Genomic DNA, 17,752 nt, shown 5'->3' on the forward strand with positions numbered 1-17,752 from the left:
TGGTAAAACTAGTTTGATTTCGACTCCCACCCCAACCTTTTTTAAACTTCTCCAACACAGTTCCAGAATAACTTCTCAAAATCACTTCTAAAGTGGTAGGTAATTCCAGCTACTCCAGAGACCGAAGTGATCGCCTGAGCCCAGGAGTTCCAGGTCAACCTGGGCAAAATAGTGACTCTTATCTCAAAATAACAAAACAAAACTCACCCTGTCAATTCAGACCATTTTTTTTTTTCTTCTACAAAAAGTTAGACTCAAAAGATGTATAGAACTAAATGTTCCAGAGTCAAATTGTAACTTCACTTTATCTCAACACAGAATTCATGAGTTGCACATAAATTTACTTTACTTCTTTTTAGAAATGGAGTCTTGGTATGTTGCCCGGGATGGTCTCAAACATCTGGCCTCAAGTCATCCTCCCACCTCAGCCTCCCAAGTAGCTGGGATTACAGGTGAGCCACCGCTTCCAATTTACAAATTCACTTTAAAAAGTCAAATCTTTTCACTTCTTGCTTTGCTTCTTGGATTTGTTTGGGAAGGAGGAGTGTTTCTTTTTTAGCAAGTAATGGTAGCTTTTACTTGAAGCTTTAAAATATCATGGAATAGTAACAATTTCAGTTTTCAACAATATATGCAGTTTTAATAGAAATATTAGATAATTCGATTACAAGCGTTCTTGACTTATATTCCTGCCATTAGCAAAGACAGTCAACAATGTCTTAAGAGCCACCAAACATATCAAACTCTAGATACGGTCCAAACCTAAGGTTATTTTAGAAACTAAAAACAGTGTGTAGAAAAACTCTTCAATTATCTGGATTAATCGGTTTTTATCCTGCCTGTATAGAAACAATGTCTTCCTCTTATGAATTAATTCCACAGTTTAGTAATTTTGAAAGGCAGAGAATTCATTTTTCCTTCCTAGGTATCCATAAGCCAAGCTTGTCTAACCCACAGCCCAGGACGGCTTTGAATGCAGCCCAACACAAATTCATAAACTTTCTTCAAGTGTTATTTTATGTGTGGCCCAAGACAATTCTTCTTCCAACATGGCCCAGAGAAGACAAAAGATTGGACATCCCTGGCCAGCAGTTAGCAGCACTCAAATATAAAACAAGCCTTATTCCAAAAGTTTCTGTATCTGGCTTTGACCTTAGAAGCCCATTTTGCCATAGATCATTTTCTAAATGGTAGGTTCCCAGGATGGCTCACCAATACCTATTAAGCCCACAATATAGATGAGATAGTGAACTATCAAGCCCAGCCAAGAAGTTTTTCTTTATCTGCTTAAGTGCCCAAACAAGCACTCAGTTAAGATCTAACGTTGAGAATCACAGAGCATGGGACCTTTTATTTTTTTATTTTTATTTATTTATTTTATTTTATTTTATGTTTTTTGAGACAGAGTCTCGCTCTGTCACCCAGGCTGGAGTGCAGTGGCACGGTCTCAGCTCACTGCAACCTCCACCTCCTGGGTTCACGCCATTCCCCTGCCTCAGCCTCCCGAGTAGCTGGGACTACAGGTGCCTGCCACCACGCCCGGATAATTTTTTATATTTTTAGTAGAGACGGGGTTTCACCTGTGTTAGCCAGAATGGTCTCGATCTCCTGACCTCGTGATCCACTCGCCTTGGCCTTCCAAAGTGCTGGGATTACAGGCGTGAGCCAACACGCCCGGCCGAGCATGGGACCTTTTCTAAGAAGTAACTCAAATATGCCTGATTTATAGCGAATCCAGGGCCGGGTACAGTGGCTCACACCTGTAACCCCAGAACTCTGAGAGGCCGAGGCGGGTGGATCACCTGAGGTCAGGAGTTCAAGACCAGCCTGGCCAACATGGTAAAACTCTGTCTCTACTAATAATACAAAAATTAGCCGGGTGTGGTGGCACACGCCTTTAATCCCAGCTACTCGGGAGGCTGAGGCAGGAAAATCACTTGAACCCAGGAGGTGGAGGCTGCAGTGAGCCGAGATCACACCACTGCACTCTAGCCTGGGTGACAAGAGCGAAACTCCATCTCCAAAAAATAAATATATACAATAAATAAAAAAATAAAGAGAATCCAGAGCTGGGCACAGTTGGGGGTGCCTATAGTCCCAGCTACTCAGGAGGCTGAGGCAAGACAACATAGTGAGACCCCATTTTTAAAAATAAATAAATAACCGGGTGCGGTCGCTCATGCCTGTAATCCCAACATTTTGGGAGACCGAGGCAGGCGGATCACCTGAGGTCAGGAGTTCGAGACCAGCCTGGCTAACATGGAGAAACCCCATTTCTACTAAAAATACAAAAAATCAGCCAGGCATGGTTGCGTGCTCCTGTAATCCCAGCTACTTAGGAGGCTGAGACAGGAGAATCGCTTGAACCCGAGAGGCAGAGGTTGCAGTGAGCCGAGATTGCACCATTGCACACCAGCTTGGGCAACAAGAGCGAAACTCCAACTCAAAAAAAGAAATTAAATAAATAAATAAATAAATAAATAAATAAGTGTACCACTCCGATGCAGGTACTCCTACTCCTGATGTGACCAAGTAATGAATGACTTAAAAACTCAGTTTTTAAAACCCTAGCATAGTAATTCAGAACTTAAAGTTATTTCTCAGGAGAGACAAAGGCAAAACAAAAGACTGCAAATTCTCTTCATTGGCTAAAATAGTGACCAACTTTGCTTATACTCAGTCTTTTATTATCAAAACTAATTGCTGTGTTTTCGAAGGCTATCTGTAAAGTAAGATGCAGTAAAGCACGATGGCTAAAAATACAGATTCTGGAACTAGACTACCTGGGTTCATATCCCAGGTAACACTCTTAATAGCTGTACCATCTCCAGCGAGTTGTTTAACCTCTGTGTGCTCCAGTTTCATCTGTACAATAAGTATGATGAGTCCCTTAAGGGACTGCAGTGAGGATTAAATGAATTAATCCACATAAAATACTTACAACAGAGCCTTAAATAATAAGCACACAAAAAGTGACCACTATTATCTAGATGTTTAAAAACAGGTAGAATTTAGAAAAGGAACTGAAGGGAAAAGAGGCATTATAGGCTGAAGTAACAATCAAAGGAACAGAAGTAGAAAAATCACACACACAGGTGGGCAAAAAGGTGTTGCTCTATTTCCCTGGAGAACAATATTTATGATGAAGAACAGTAAAGACTGGAATAACGAGGACCCAAGAATGCTGGCCCTCAATGCCAGACCAAAAAATATGGCTTTTACTTAGAAAGCAGCCACTTAAAGATTTGATCTAATTAAATATGTGCTTTGGCAAGGTCAATTATCAAGGTTATCAAATCATATCATTAAGCCCGGTGGCTCACACCTGTAATCCCAACACTTTGAGAGGTCGAGGTGGGCAGGCGGATCACCCGAGGTCGGGAGTTTGAAACCAGCCTGGTCAACATGGTGAAACCCCATGTCTACTAAAAATACAAAAATTAGCTGGGCATGGTTGCGTGCACTTGTAGTCCGAGCTACCCACTCGGGAGGCTAAGGCAGGAGAATTGCTTGAACCCAGGAGGTGGAGGTTGCAGTGAGCAGAGAGAGCACCATTTCACTCCAGCCTGGGCAACAGAGTGAGACTCTGTTTCCAAAAAAAAAAAAAAAAAAGGTCATATAATTACTATTAATGCAATTGTGATGTTTTTGAAATCCCAAAAATGCATTTGTTCTGCTAACACTGTCATAATCTATCATTGAACTGCTGCATATCTAAATTATCTCTGAAATCCTCACTGTGCCTAGTACATAGTAAGCATTCAACAAATGTTTACCAAATTATTATTAATATTAGTAATTATTATTAACAATCATTATCTTTTTGTGTGTGTGTGAGACAGAGTCTCCTTCTGTCACCCAGGCTGGAGTGGAGTGGCGTCATCTTGGCTCACTGCAACCTCCATCTCCTGGGTTCAAGCAATTCTCCTGCCTCAGCCCCTCAAGGAGCTGGGATTACAGGCGCCCACCACCACACCTGGCTAAGTTTTTGTATTTTTAGTAGAGGCGGGTTTCCACCCTGTTGGCCAGGCTGATCTCAAACTCCTGACCTCAGATGATCTGCCCGCCTTGGCCTCCCAAAGTGCTGGGATTACAGGCGTGAGCCACCAGGACCAGCCTCAAATCGTTATTTTTTAGTGGCCAACAGAGAGCAGTGAAATAGAGACAGGGGTTAATCCCCAAAAGAAATATAAATTAGCCAGGTGCGGTGGCTCACACCTGTAATCCCAGCACTTTGGGAAGCTGAGGTGGGCAGATCACAAGGTCAGGAGTTCGAGACCAACCTGGCCGATATGGTGAAAGCCCGTCTCTACTAAAAATACAAAAATTAGCCGGGCATGGTGGCAGGCACCTGTAGTCCCAGCTACTCTGGAGGCTGAGGCAGGAGAATTGCTTTAACCCAGGAGGTGGAGGTTGCAGTGAGTTGAGATCATGCCACTGTACTCCAGCCTGGGCGACAGAGCAAGACTCTGTCTCAAAAAATAAATAAATAAAAGAAAAGAAAAAGGAAAAAAAAAGAAATATAAATTATTATAAGTATTATAAATAAGGCAAATAAAGTAACCTAGATAATAGTTTACAATTAAGCTAAAATAAGTCACTGCTAATCAACATACTTAACTACAACACGTTTTTGTTTTGGAGACTGAGTCTCGCTCAGCCACCCAGGCTAGAGTGCAGTGGCATGATCTCGGCTCACTGCAACCACAGTCTCCTGGCTCCAAACGAGTCTCCCATCTCCCCAGAAACTGAGATTACAGGCATCCGCCATCATGCCTGGCTAATTTTTGTATTTTAGTAGCGACGGGGTTTCACCTTGGCCAGGCTGGTCTTGAACTCCTGACCTCAGGTGATCCGCCCACCTTAGCCTCCCAAAGTGCTAGTATTATAGGCATGAGCCACCCCACCCAGCCAAATCTTGTGTATTTTGAAGTCTTATAAAATTGAGCTGTCAAATTGGTACAGCGTTTTCAAAGGATTATTTGGGCAATATCTGCTTATGGGCAGTCTTTTTTTTTTTTGTTTTTGAGATGGAGTTTAGCTCTTGTTGCGCAGGCTGGAGTGCAATGGCACCATCTTGGCTCACTGCAACCTCCGCCTCCTGGGTTCAAGTGATTGTCCTGCCTCAGCCTCCCAAGTAGCTGGGATTACAGGCGCCCACCACAGTGCCCGGCTAATTTTTTTTGTATCTTTAGTAGAGACCGGATTTCACCATGTTGGCCAGGCTGGTGTCGAACCCCTGACCTCAGGTGATCCACTCACCCTGGCCTCCCAAAGTCCTGGGATTATAGGCATTTCCTAATCCAGGACAAAATTATGCTGGGGGGTAAGAATAAAGGTCTAACTCCTGACTTGACTCCAAGTAATTACAGGAAAGGACAGCTTACAGTAGCCATAGGTATCCATGGAGTACATACTATCTACCTGTACACCACAGACGTCAATGCTAATTACAGCAACAAAAAGGGCCACATCCTGAGAATGGACACCTGAAGTTAAAGTCTAAAGATCAACTTGCAATCAATTGTTTGGTGCATTTCTTTTTTTTTTTTTTTTTTTTTTTTTGAGACGGAGTCTGGCTCTGTCGCCCAGGCTGGAGTGCAGTGGCGGGATCTCGGCTCACTGCAAGCTCCGCCTACTCGGGTTCGCCCATTCTCCTGCCTCAGCCTCCCGAGTAGCTGGGACTACAGGCCTACCACGCCCCAGCTAGTTTTTTGTATTTTTTAGTAGAGATGGGGTTTCACCGTGTTAGCCAGGATGGTCTCGGCCTCCCAAAGTGCTGGGATTACAGGCTTGAGCCACCACGCCCGGCCGTTTGGTGCATTTCTTACAAAATACAGCAACAAAACAGGCTGGGCATGGTCATTCACACCTATAATCTCAGCACTTTAAGAGGCCAAGGTGGGAGGATCACTTGAGCCCGGGAGTTTGAGACCAGCCTAAGCAACATAGAAGTGAAACCCTATCTCACAAAAAAGTTTAAAAGGTTAGCATAGTTGTCACACCCATAGTCCTAGCTACTCAGGAGGCTGAGGTGAAAGGATTGCTTAAGCCTGGGAGATAGAAGCTGCAGTGAGCTATGATTACCACTGCCACTGCACTGCTGAGGTGGGCAATAAAGCAACACCTTGTCTCAAAAAACAAACAGAAAACGGCAGTTTGAGATACCAGTAACAAGTAATACAGTAATAATTAACATATTAAGAAAAAAGTTTTAGGCCAGGCGTGGTGGCTCAAGCCTGTAATCCCAGCACTTTGGGAGGCCGAGGCGGTAGGATCGAGGTCCGGGAGATGAGACCATCCTGGCTAACGGTGAAACCCGTTTCACTAAAATATACAAAAAATAGCTGAAGGTGGCTGAGCCTGTAGTCCCAGCTACTCGGGAAACTGGCCTTGGGAGAATGGTGTAAACCGGAGAGACTTACAGTGAGCTGAGATCTGGCCACTGCACTCAGCCTAGGCGACAGAAACAAGACTCGTCTCAAAAAAAAAAAAGTTTTCAGTAAAAGATTGCCAACAAGACTTCTTAGAAGCACATCATGACATAGAATGGTTGACGTAAGTGTTTATTACCAGGCATGGTGGCTCACGCCTGTAATCCCAGCACTTTGGGAGGCCAAAGTGAGGGTGGATCCCACCCGAGGTCAGGAGTTCCAGACCAGCCTGGCCAATATGGTGAAACCCCGTCTCTACTTAAAAAAAAAGTACAAAAATTAGCCGGGCATGGTGGCGCAGGCCTGTAGTCCCAGCTACTGGGAAGGCTGAGGCAGGAGAATCGCTTGAACTCAGGAGGCGGAGGTTGCAGTGAGCCGAGATCGTGCCACTGCACTCCAGTCTGGGACAACAGAGTGAGACTTCGTCCCAAAAAAAAAAAGTTTATTGGCCAGGCCCAGTGAGAAGGAGGTTGCCGTGAGCTGAGATCATACCACTGCACTCCAGCCTGGGCGACAAGAGCAAAACTTCGTCTCAGAAAAAAGAAAAAAAAGAATTTATTAAGCACATCAGCCAGGCGCGGTGGCTCACGCCTATAATCCCAGCACTTTGGGAGGCAAAGGTGGGTGGATCACCTGGGTCAGGAGTTTGAGACCAGCCTGGCCAAAAGGATGAAACCCTGTCTCTACAAAAATAGAAAAATTAGCTGGGAGTGGTGGTGCGCACCTGTAATCCCAGCTACTCGGGAGGCTGATACAGAAGAATTGCTTGAACCCAGGAGGCGGAGATTGCAGTGCGCCAAGATTGCAGCACTGCACCCCAACCTGGGTGACAGAGCAAGACTCCATCTCAAAAAAAAAAAAAGAGAGAGAGAGATTTTATTAAGCATACATCCCCAGATAAACTGATTTTTTTCTGGTGGCAATAGGGAGAAATCGCTTCCCAAAAATGTAAGTGCTTAATTAAAAAAAAAAAAAAGATTGGCCAGGTATGGTGGCTCACACCTGTAATCTCAGCACTTTGGGAGGCTGAGGAGGGCAGATCACCTGAGGTCGGGAGTTCAAGACCAGCCTGACCAACATGAAGAAACCCCGTCTCTACTAAAAATACAAAATTAGCTGGGCGTGGTGACACATGCCTGTAATTCCAGCTACTCGGGAGGCTAAGGCAGAATGGCTTGAAAACCTGGAAGGCGGAGGTTGCGGTGTGCCGAGATGGCGCCATTGCACTCCAACCTGGGCAACAAGAGCAAAATTCTGTCTCAAAAAAAAAAAAAGATTAGTGGGCACATCCCTGGGAGAGTAAGCAAGTTATGTATTTGGTTTTTGTGGGCAATCAATCATTCTGCTAACACAAATATAAAGCAAAGTAGACCGAGATTTCTATATATCTTCCTCTAAAGTACTTTTAAGTTACAATTTCAGACTTAAAAAAAAAGTTCCAAGCTCAGTCTTGTCCTTTTTTAAAGCTGCAAGTATTATAATTTAAAACTCTGAAATGTATTCACTTAAACACATTCCTGTCACTAACAACACTCTATTATCCACTTTTGGTACTGTCTCCAGATGATTTTTAATCCCTGCCTGACTTCTCCCTACCAACAAGTACTTGGATACCATCTTTACCCTGCCTGCCCCCACTACTTGGTTGTGCCTAGGGAATTATAATTACAGTGATCCTGCCTTTAGAACATCCTCAGAGCACAAAGCTTCTTTGTATAATGGTGGAGGGAGGGTGCCCTCCAGGCTCCACAGAAAAGAGTGGGTGGTAGCAACAGAGGAAGAGGAACTGGAGCCACTATGGTGGCCCTCAGTTCTAGTTCAATATTGTTTGTGGGAATTTACTTGTAGTGACCAGCCAGGGTTCTGTTGAGCCTCTGCATCTCCTCACATATGGGGGTGAAGAGAGAAGCAGGGCCTATCCTGGCAGATGGGCATAATGACCATGCCCAGACTAGGGAGCAGAAGGAAGCAAGAAATTTGGGAGAAAAGCAAGCAATAACTGTCTTGAATTGCACCCCTTTAGGCAGTTCGCAAGACGTTAAGTGAGGAAGTTTTGACAACAAAGGCTATCACCCTAATTAACCAGTGGCTAGTACTGGCATGACTGGCACTCGGTAGATGCTCAAATATGTATTGAGGTGGCAATAAAAATCTACATAGGAAGACAAATCTATAAAAGTTTTAACAAGATAGCATAAAAGCCAAATGAAAAATACTTTTTATTAATTACGAGTCCCAGCCAGGCACAGTGGCTCATTCCTGTAGTAGTCCTAGCACTTAGAGAGGTCGAGGCAGGAGGATTACTTGAGCTCAGGAGTTCAAGAACACCCTGGGCAACATAGCAAGACCCTATCTCTTTAAGTATGAGTCCCAACTCTTCTCTATCTGTAAATGTGATTTTTTTTTTTTTTTTTTTGAGATGGAGTCTTGCTCTGTCGCCCAGGCTGGAGTGCAGTAGAGCGATATCAGCTCAATGCAACCTACGCCTCCCAGGTTCAAGCGATTCTCCCGCCTCAGTCTCCTGAGTAGCTGGGACTACAGGTGCACACCACCACGCCCAGGTATTTTTGTATTTTTAGTAGAGACAGGGTTTCACCATGTTGTTTCACCATGTTGCCCAGGCTGGTCTCAAATTCTTGAGATCAAGTGATCCACCTGCCTCGACCTCCCAAAGTGCTGGGATTACAGGCGTGAGCCACTGCGCCCAGCCCCATAAATGTGATTATTAAATAAACACCTGTTTTACTTTCAGCCTACTCTACTTCTGTTTAGTTTGAGGAACTACTCACTTTTTAGTTCTCTACAATAAAACAAATTTCAACAGAAGGTCAGCATGCAGCATCTGCAGCCACTAAAACCCAAGGTGCAGAAGCAGAATGGACAGGCAACATTTCAACTCCAAGAACATCCCAAAAGCACTACAAATTGTCCTACTACCTAACTGCTTGCTATTCTTCTTTCCATGTATACAGTTTTCTCTCTCTCTTTTTTTTTTTTCTGAGATAGCGTCTCACTCTGTTCCCCAGACTGGAGAGGGCAGTGGCACCATCTCAGCTCACTGCAACCTCCGCCTCCCAGGCTCAAGCAATTCTCCTGCCTCAGCCTCCCAAGTAGCTGAAATTACAGGCACGCGCCACCACGTCCAGCTAATTTTTGTATTTTTAGTAGAGACAGGGTTTCACCATGTTGCCCAGGCTGGTCTCAAACTGGAGCTCAAGTTATCCACCCGCCTCGGCCTCCCAAAGTGCTGGGATTACAGGCGTGAGCCACGGCGCCCAGCCCCTTCCATGTATATAGTTGTTCCTCTTACTACTACTTCCCTACATTTCTCAACAAAGTCAAAGGATCAGTATATACACCAAAACTCACAATCTCTCACTCCCTTATTTCTATACATATTTTACCACAAAAGTAGAAAATGCACTGATAGCTTTTTTTTTCTTTTTTTGAGACGGAGTCTCACTCTGTCGCCCAGGCTGGAGTGCAGTGGCCGGATCTCAGCTCACTGCAAGCTCCGCCTCCGGGTTTACGCCATTCTCCTGCCTCAGCCTCCCGAGTAGCTGGGACTACAGGCGCCCGCCACCTTGACCGGCTAGTTTTTTTTGTATTTTTTAGTGGAGACGGGGTTTCACCGGGTTAGCCAGGATGGTCTCGATCTCCTGACCTCGTGATCCACCCGTCTCGGCCTCCCAAAGTGCTGGGATTACAGGCTTGAGCCACCGCGCCTTTTTTTTTTTTTTTTTTTTTTTTGAGACGTAGTCTTGCTCTCCAGGCTGGAGAGCAATGGCACAATCTCGGCTCATTGCAACCTCCACCTCCCGGCTTCAGCCTCCCGAGTAGCTGGGATTACAGGTGTGTGCTGCCCAGCTAATTTTTGTATTTTTAGTAGAGGCGGGGTTTCACCATGTTGGCCAAGCTGGTCTCAAACTCCTGACCTCAGGTGATCCACCCTCCTCGACCTCCAAAAGTGCTGGGATTACAGGCGTGAGCCAACGCACCCGGCCAGTAATAGCTTTCAAAAGCATGACTTAACTATTGATAAACCCTAATATACGCTCATCATTCTACTCTTCCACCTGTCCAACATCACTGCAGTTAACTGTTCTAAGCAGTCCCAAGAACAGCGCTAATATCCATCTAAGTAGAACAGGAAAAAAACTGAAACCACTCTGGGTAAGGCCTGCAGGTAAGAATCATTTATTTTCTTTCTGTGGGCATAAGACCACTTTTGTTAAACATCTTTAGTTTTTTAACATATAATTTCTTTTAAAAAGTTCCTCCAAGACAGCAGCAAAAGCAAATCGAAACTTCCTATCCACCACCCTCAATCATGTTTAAAAATAATAAAAAAGACAACAGAAACCAATTCAAATGTACCTTTCCCTAGAGCCCCCAGAACAGCATTCATCCATGACAACTGTACTGAAAAACACTCTGCCATTATTTCCAAAAGCAGTAGGAAGTCCAGTCTTGTCCTTGGTTTGCACTCCCCACTCCTCTCTCTCCAAGAAAAAAACGAAACAGCAGGAAGCGTAAACAACCACTTAATGGAAAATACAAATGGGTAAATATTTTCAAAATTCGCTAAAAAGCCTCAGGTCTTCAGGAATGCTAGTGCAGGGGGAAATAGGAAGAGAAAAATAAGTGCATTTACCCCTCCAAGTAAGCACTGTAAGAAGACAAGAGCAAATGTGGCACATAGCTACTACACTTTCTCTCCTCCATTTGCCAGATACTTTTGTCTTTTTTTTTGAGACAGAGTCTCACTCTGTTGCCCAGGCTGGAGTGCAGTGGCATGATCTCAGCTCACTGCAATCTCCACCTTCCGGGTTCAAGCAATTCTCCTGCCTCAGCCTCCAAAGTAGCTGGGATTACAGGCATGCGCCATCATGCCCAATTAATTTTTCTATTGTTAGTAGAGACGGGGTTTCACTATGTTGGCCAGGCTGGTCTTGAACTCCTGACCTCAGGTGATCCACCCACCTCAGCCTCCCAAAGTGCTGGGATTATAGGCATGAGCCACTGCGCCCGGCCAACAATGGTATTTTCTAAATAACTTATTCTGTATGTATTTCTCCAGCCTCATAACAAAGTTTACCATTTGAAGCTATGCTCTTTGGTTCAGCTGAGCGTGGTGATAAAAAGCCCCTTCCCATGAAAAGTTCACATGGAGAACTCTTGGAGCCCCTAGGGCGAGCACCAACCCAGACCTCATGGTAAAGCCCACAATGCACATGGATGAAACTGTTAAGTTACAGCTGGACTAAACAGTTCCAAAGCTGCAGAGCAGTGCTAGATCACAGATCACCTTTGTGTGGATTAGAAAAGGTGCCCCTTCTCTGAGGCTACTCATCGTGGTAAGTGGAGTACAGAATAGATTTCCACCCTCACTTGCCATCCGAAACAGGTATCTTTTTGCTGGGTGCAATCTCTATGGTCCTACACCACAGCACTGTTAAGAAGCGTACCGGCCAGGCATGGTGGCTCATGCGCGTAATCCCAACGCTTTGGGAGGCCGAGGCAGGCTGATCACGGAGGTCAGGAGTTTGAGACCAGTCTGGCCAACATGGTGAAACCTCGCCTCTACTAAAAATACAAAAATTATCCGGGCATGGTGGCAGATGCCTGTAATCCCAGCTACTCGGGAGGCTGAGGCAGGAGAATCATTTGAACCTGGGAGGTGGAGGTTGCAGTGAGCCGAGATCTCGCCATTGCTCTCCAGCCTGGGCAACAAGAGCAAAACTCTGTGTCAAAAAAAAAAAAATGAAAAAGTAAAAGAAAAGCATACCTGGGCAATGCTGCACCTCCAAAGTGGGTTTCCAGAAAGAGGAACCTTAATAAAGACAAACAGGCACTTCACAAATTTCACTATCAGAAAGCCTCAGATTTGTTAATACAAATTCATTCATAAACACATCAGGACTACAGGAAAAAAGGTCTAGCAGAGAAGGAAAACTAGCACATTTGGGAGAAAGGACACTCTTCCATCTTGAGGGATGATTGTTGTTTAGGAAACCTTAATCTTTGACCATAGGTTCAGACGGCTGAACCTCAAATGTTGGTCATAAGCTAAAATAATCACTAGCATCTGCAGAGGGATGATCATCTTTATCTTAAAAAAGACATGATCACATGTTTACCTCTGGGGGTTTTACTTTCTCCAAATTTTCCTTCTCTGCTAGACCCTTTTTGCCCTTATCCTAACTTTAAAACCACATACAGTTGACACATGTACTTAAAATCTGTAAAATCTGATAAATAACCCTGGTAGGTAGTGGGCCCCTTAGCTAACTCCAATGAAAATCAGAGGAATGGACAACCTAGATTAAGAGGGCTATGGCATCCAACCCTATCATTCTTTTACGCTCCATAAAAGAGGTCAAGTATCACATGGGTCAAAATTCCATCCCAGTCATCCAGGAGTGGGAACAGAGGGGCAGCCTAAGGAAAAGATGAGGGCTAAGCTGGGGCAAAGCTAAGACAGTGGTTCTCAAACTTTAGTGGACATCAGAATCTATTGGGGAGTTTTCTCAGAATCAGATGTCTGGGTCCCTCCCTACACTTGATACATCAGAATGTCCTGGAGCACATCTATTTTTGACAAAGCTCAAACTGCTGACGCAGGTTCACTAGAAAGTTTAGAAATAATGAGAAATCTACCACAACTATTGGCAGTTCCAAAATAAAAGTCATCCATTGCAAAACTAGGTTTAGCAGGTCAGAAAGGGGCGAAAAAGGATCACCAGCCTGCATGTATAACAGGCTGCGCTGGGCTGGAGCCTGTAGGGAGAGGTCCATTATTATATAGAGACAAAAACAGTGTTCTATAAACAACATTTTTTGTGTGGAAATATTTCAAACATCTGAAAAATATTTAGAATATACTAAATATCTCTGTACCCTACACCCAACATTATCAAATCTTAATTTACAATTACCTGATTCAGATTTTTTTTTAAAGTAATAGAACATTAAAGGTATAAATAAAGCCCTTTTGTGTACCCTTGTGTAATCGCATTCCTCATCTTCTCTTCCCAAAGACAATCATTACTCTTAATATGCATATTTTAATACTATCACCACATATGGGCATAGCCACAAACAATATTATTTTGCATGTTTTCAGATTTTACACAAGTGAAAAGATTCTGTAAGAATTCTTCTGACTTGCTTCCCCGCTCCATATTATGTTTTTGAGATTCACCTATTTTAATGCATGTGGCTAGTTTATTTTTCACAGTGCTGTAATATTCAATTGTATGGGTCTATCTAAAAATGTATTGGCCGGGCGCGGTGGCTCACGCCTGTAATCCCAACACCTCAGGAGGACGAGGTGGGCAGATCACAAGGTCAGGAAATCGAGACCATCCTGGGTAAAACAGTGAAACCCTGTCTCTACTAAAATTACGAAAAAAAAATTAGCCAGGCATGGTGGCAGGCACCTGTAGTCCCAGCTACTTGGGAGGCTGAGGCAGGAGAATGGTGTGAGCCCAGGAGGTGGAGTTTGCAGTGAGCCGAGATCGCGCCACTGCACTCCAGCCTGGGTGACAGAGGGAGGCTCCGTCTCAAAAAATAAATAAATAAATAAATAAATAAATAAATAAATAAATATGTATGCATTATTCTGTTGGTGGATATTTAAGCTGGAATGAGCATTCTTGTATTTTTTTCATACTTATTTTCTTGGACAAGTGTGCAAGGATCTTAGGATATATACCCAGAAATGGACATTTTAGGTAACTGAATATGTCTGCCCACCTTCACACTAAACACTAAATACCACTACTCTCTAAGGTGGTTAGATCCATTTACATTTCCACTACAGTATATAAAAGTTTATTTATCCACAACCTTAATAATACTCGGTTTATCACAGCATTACATTTTTGCCAACCTGATCGGTGTCAAATGGCATCTCACTGTTGTTTCAATTTGCATTTCCCTGATTATAAGTCTCTCGCAAGTACATTTTCTTGCTTTTAAGTATATATTTGTCAAATACATGTTTCTTAGAGTTTTTTAGGAAAATCTAACCCATCTTGTCTGAATTGGGGCAGTCCTTCCCAAAGCACCCTGCCAACAGCCACCACAGCAGGAAAGCTAAGGTGCAAGAGGGCAGCAAGAAAACAGCTGACTTAAACAAGGAATCATCTTGGACAAAGGGCCTTAATTAATGCATTTGCTAATTAGTCTTTCCCTTCCCTCTTTTGTCAAGCCTTACTTCCAAGACAATACTCCAGGCACTGGGGGTCTGCATCCTTAGAACAGGAGCGAGCATGAGGGGGAAGGAGGAGGGTGCTCAAGCTAGAACGTTTCTATAAAAGTATAGCTGTCCTTACTCAAAAAAAGAAGTGACTGCAGACCAATTCATACTCAACCTGGTAAGCTACCATCCACCTCCAACAGACTCCTTTCAAACTCATCACGTTTGGCATCTTCTTTGAAACATCCCAACCTTTTTCTCCAGCCTAGACACCGTCCCCCGCCCTTCAGCAACCCTTTCATCTCCCTTCCCCCACAATGACTGAATACCCTCTCCTTTTTCCCCATTCTATTTTCTAGCTCCATGGGACCCTCTTCTCTGCCTGTAACACGCTGCTCTCTCCCTTGCTTCTAGAACTGCAAGTCCTTTCCCCTTCCCTTTCCAACAGACATCCGCAGTCAAAACAACCCACCTCATCATCCACCCCAAATAAAAACGGAAATCCCATGTATTACATGCCAGGCAGGCGGGTGACTCGGTCCCAATCCTCCCAGCTACCTTCTCCCTTCACGCCTGGGATAGCTGTTCTTTCTCGGGGAGTTCTCCAAGTGTGGTAGGTCCAAACCACCTGGAAAAAACTCACATGGCCTTCTGTGCCGTAAATGTCTTTACCAGGGCCATGTATGCATTTCTGGTTTCGACATGAACGAAATTCGGGCCATTTACTGAAAAAAGACACCTTACGGGCGCCTCCACAAAAGCGGGCAGGCCTCCCTCCCAGTGATTCCAGCTGAATTGGTTTCGTCCGTGCAGTGGTGGGGAAGGTGGCCTGGCAGACATCAAACGGTCCCCACGATAAGAAGTTTCCGAAGCTCTGCCCCACTCACTCAAGAAAGCCCTCTCCCCGAGAGCATTCCCCACACAGAAGTCTCTCCCGCTGCGGCTCCCCAGGGCACCACCAAGCTCCCAAGTCGGCCCCCTGCTCTTCTGTCCCACCCTGCAAGAGATCGTTACTCCCAAGCCAGCCCAAAAAGGGCTGGGTGGGTGTGCCAGGGTCCAGGGCCTGACCCCCTCCCCCCAGATCAATCTCCCTCGGCTCCCGGGGGCCGGGAAATCGGCCTCCTCCCAGCCCCCTCTGCTCGGGGCCCGCGCCGGCCCAGGGTGGCCCTGGGTCCCAGCCAAGACACGGCTCTCACCGGCTATGTGACCTTGGGCAAGTCACTTCCCCCTCTAAGCCTCGGTTTCCTCCTCCGCCGAGCAGAGACCTAGAGAGGTCTTGCCCTGCACACCCTGGGGGAGGAGGCTACCCACCGGGTGGGAAAACGCTTTGTGAGACGTTCGGCGCGGCTGAGGCGCAGGGCTCGCAGGGGCTCCGGGGCCGGACAAAGCTGACCCGGACAACGCTCCTCCCCGTCGGCGGGGCCGGGCGGCTGGACCACACGCCTCCGGCCCCCACCCGCGGGACCGACCCACGCCCCTCCCCGCCTGGCCCGCTCCGGGACCCCGTACCTGCTCCCGGCGCTCGGCCGCAGGCGCCTCCACCCTGGGCGCCCGCCCGGAGAGGCCCGTGGCCCGGAGGGCTGAGGCGGTCCGTGGCGGTGGGCTCCGGCCGGGGCGGCGGCGGTGGGGGGCGCGGGCGGCGCGGGGGCCCGAGCTCGGCGGGGCCCGGCCTGGGAGACGACGACTGAGGTTGAAAGTGCGCGGCGGCGGCGGCTGCTGAGGCGGCGGCGGCAGCGACCGCGGCGGCGGCGCTTCCGCTCATGGCGGGGCCGCGAGCAGCGGCTCCGGCTGCGACTCGACTCCGGCGCGGCGGGCGCTGGCTGGGCCCCGGCCGGCAGCAGCGGTGGCGGCGACGGAGGCGGCTCCCGAAGGGGGAGGAGGCGGAGCCGGGAAGCGGCGGCGGCGGCGGAGGGGGCGGGGACGTGGAGGGGGCGGGGACGCCGAGCCGCCGCCGCCAATGGGCGCGGGGCTCCTCAGCCGCGGCTCCGGGGGCGGGCGGGCGCCGCCGAAGGGTATCCTCAATCTCCGCCGCTCCCTGAGGCGGGGAGGCAGAGCGCGGGCCACCAGCCTGGAGAGCCCGGCTCCAGGGGATGCCCCGCCCCCGGCCCGCCCCTGGGGCGCGGCCGCGGGCCTCTGGGGCCAGGCCTCGCGCGACTCAAGCTGGGGCTGCGCTTGGGCTCCGCTGCGCAGGGGTTCGCGCCCGCGAGGGGGCCGGAACTCGGCCCAGATAGCTGCTGCTCGCAGCCCGCCCGCCAGACTCCCTCCTCCGCTTCCCCGCACTGTAGCCGCAGCCTCCTCTCCCCTCCTCTCCCTCTCTTGGCTGTTTCCTCAAAGTTTTTCCCTTTCAGACACTTAGGAAAGAAACTCTCCCTTCTGTTCTTACGCTGTGTTTCAGTGATAAATTAGTCCCCGCGGACCCAGAGAGAACAGCAGAGGCAGAAACGAAAGAGATGGAGACAAGCTGCCGTCCCTGAGTCCCCGAGACCATCTTAATTGCTGAGCAGAAGCCAGCCAGGCTCAGCCCTGGCCCCTCGCCCCTTTCTCTGACTTTCTCTTTCTCACTTTACATGCCCTTGTTGTTAGAAGACTTAGATAAAAACATCCAACCCAGCTGGGCCTAGTCTCAAAAGAGGGGGAGGGTGTGAGGTAAGGAAAGGCTTTTGACCTGTCCCGACGGCTTTCCTATGAGGGGAAGAATTCTGCGAGTTGGTGACCCCTTTTGGGCCCTCCTCCACTTGGATGTGATGTTGGTCACTGAAACCGTTTCCTCCTCATGTTTCTCTGGCTCTTTTATCAGAGCCGTAGAGGAGCAAAATAAAGTCAACCATGTGTTAGGGGTACCTCTAAAGTGCAGGCACGTGGGTGGGCCAGGGGTGCAGCTAAACTGCTGAGTAGATTATTTCAATAGAGCCTTATCCTCAGCCATTCTCCACTGAGCAGAGAGAGAAAGAGCTCTCTTTGAATCTCTGACAGCAGACATTTCAAATTCCATGCTGACACTTAATAGGTGCCTGATCTTTCATTCATGCTGGTCTTTCTGTCATCAGCAATGCTAGGTACTGGGAATACAAGAATAAAAAATACATAGTCGAGGCCTTCAAAGAGTTTACAGTCT

The 17,752-nt window shown here is 47.0% G+C and overlaps 1 protein-coding gene across 3 annotated transcripts in view; it reads right to left on the bottom strand.

Annotated features, from left to right (window-relative positions):
* RNF38 (ring finger protein 38) overlaps window positions 1-16,382 on the bottom strand; it is a 144,139-nt gene extending 127,757 nt beyond the window's left edge. For 2 of the 3 annotated variants that reach the window (XM_021927374.2, XM_021927373.2), the window contains exon 1: window positions 16,147-16,254. The gene's annotated coding sequence lies outside the window, so the exon portion shown is untranslated. Of the gene's footprint in view, window positions 1-16,146 lie in introns of all 3 variants that reach the window. The other variant, XM_009188493.3, reaches the window with a different exon arrangement.
* Between the last annotated feature and the right edge of the window lie 1,370 nt (window positions 16,383-17,752).

This window comes from Papio anubis, chromosome 13 (genome assembly GCF_008728515.1).
Source record: "Papio anubis isolate 15944 chromosome 13, Panubis1.0, whole genome shotgun sequence".
NCBI lineage: Eukaryota > Metazoa > Chordata > Mammalia > Primates > Cercopithecidae > Papio > Papio anubis.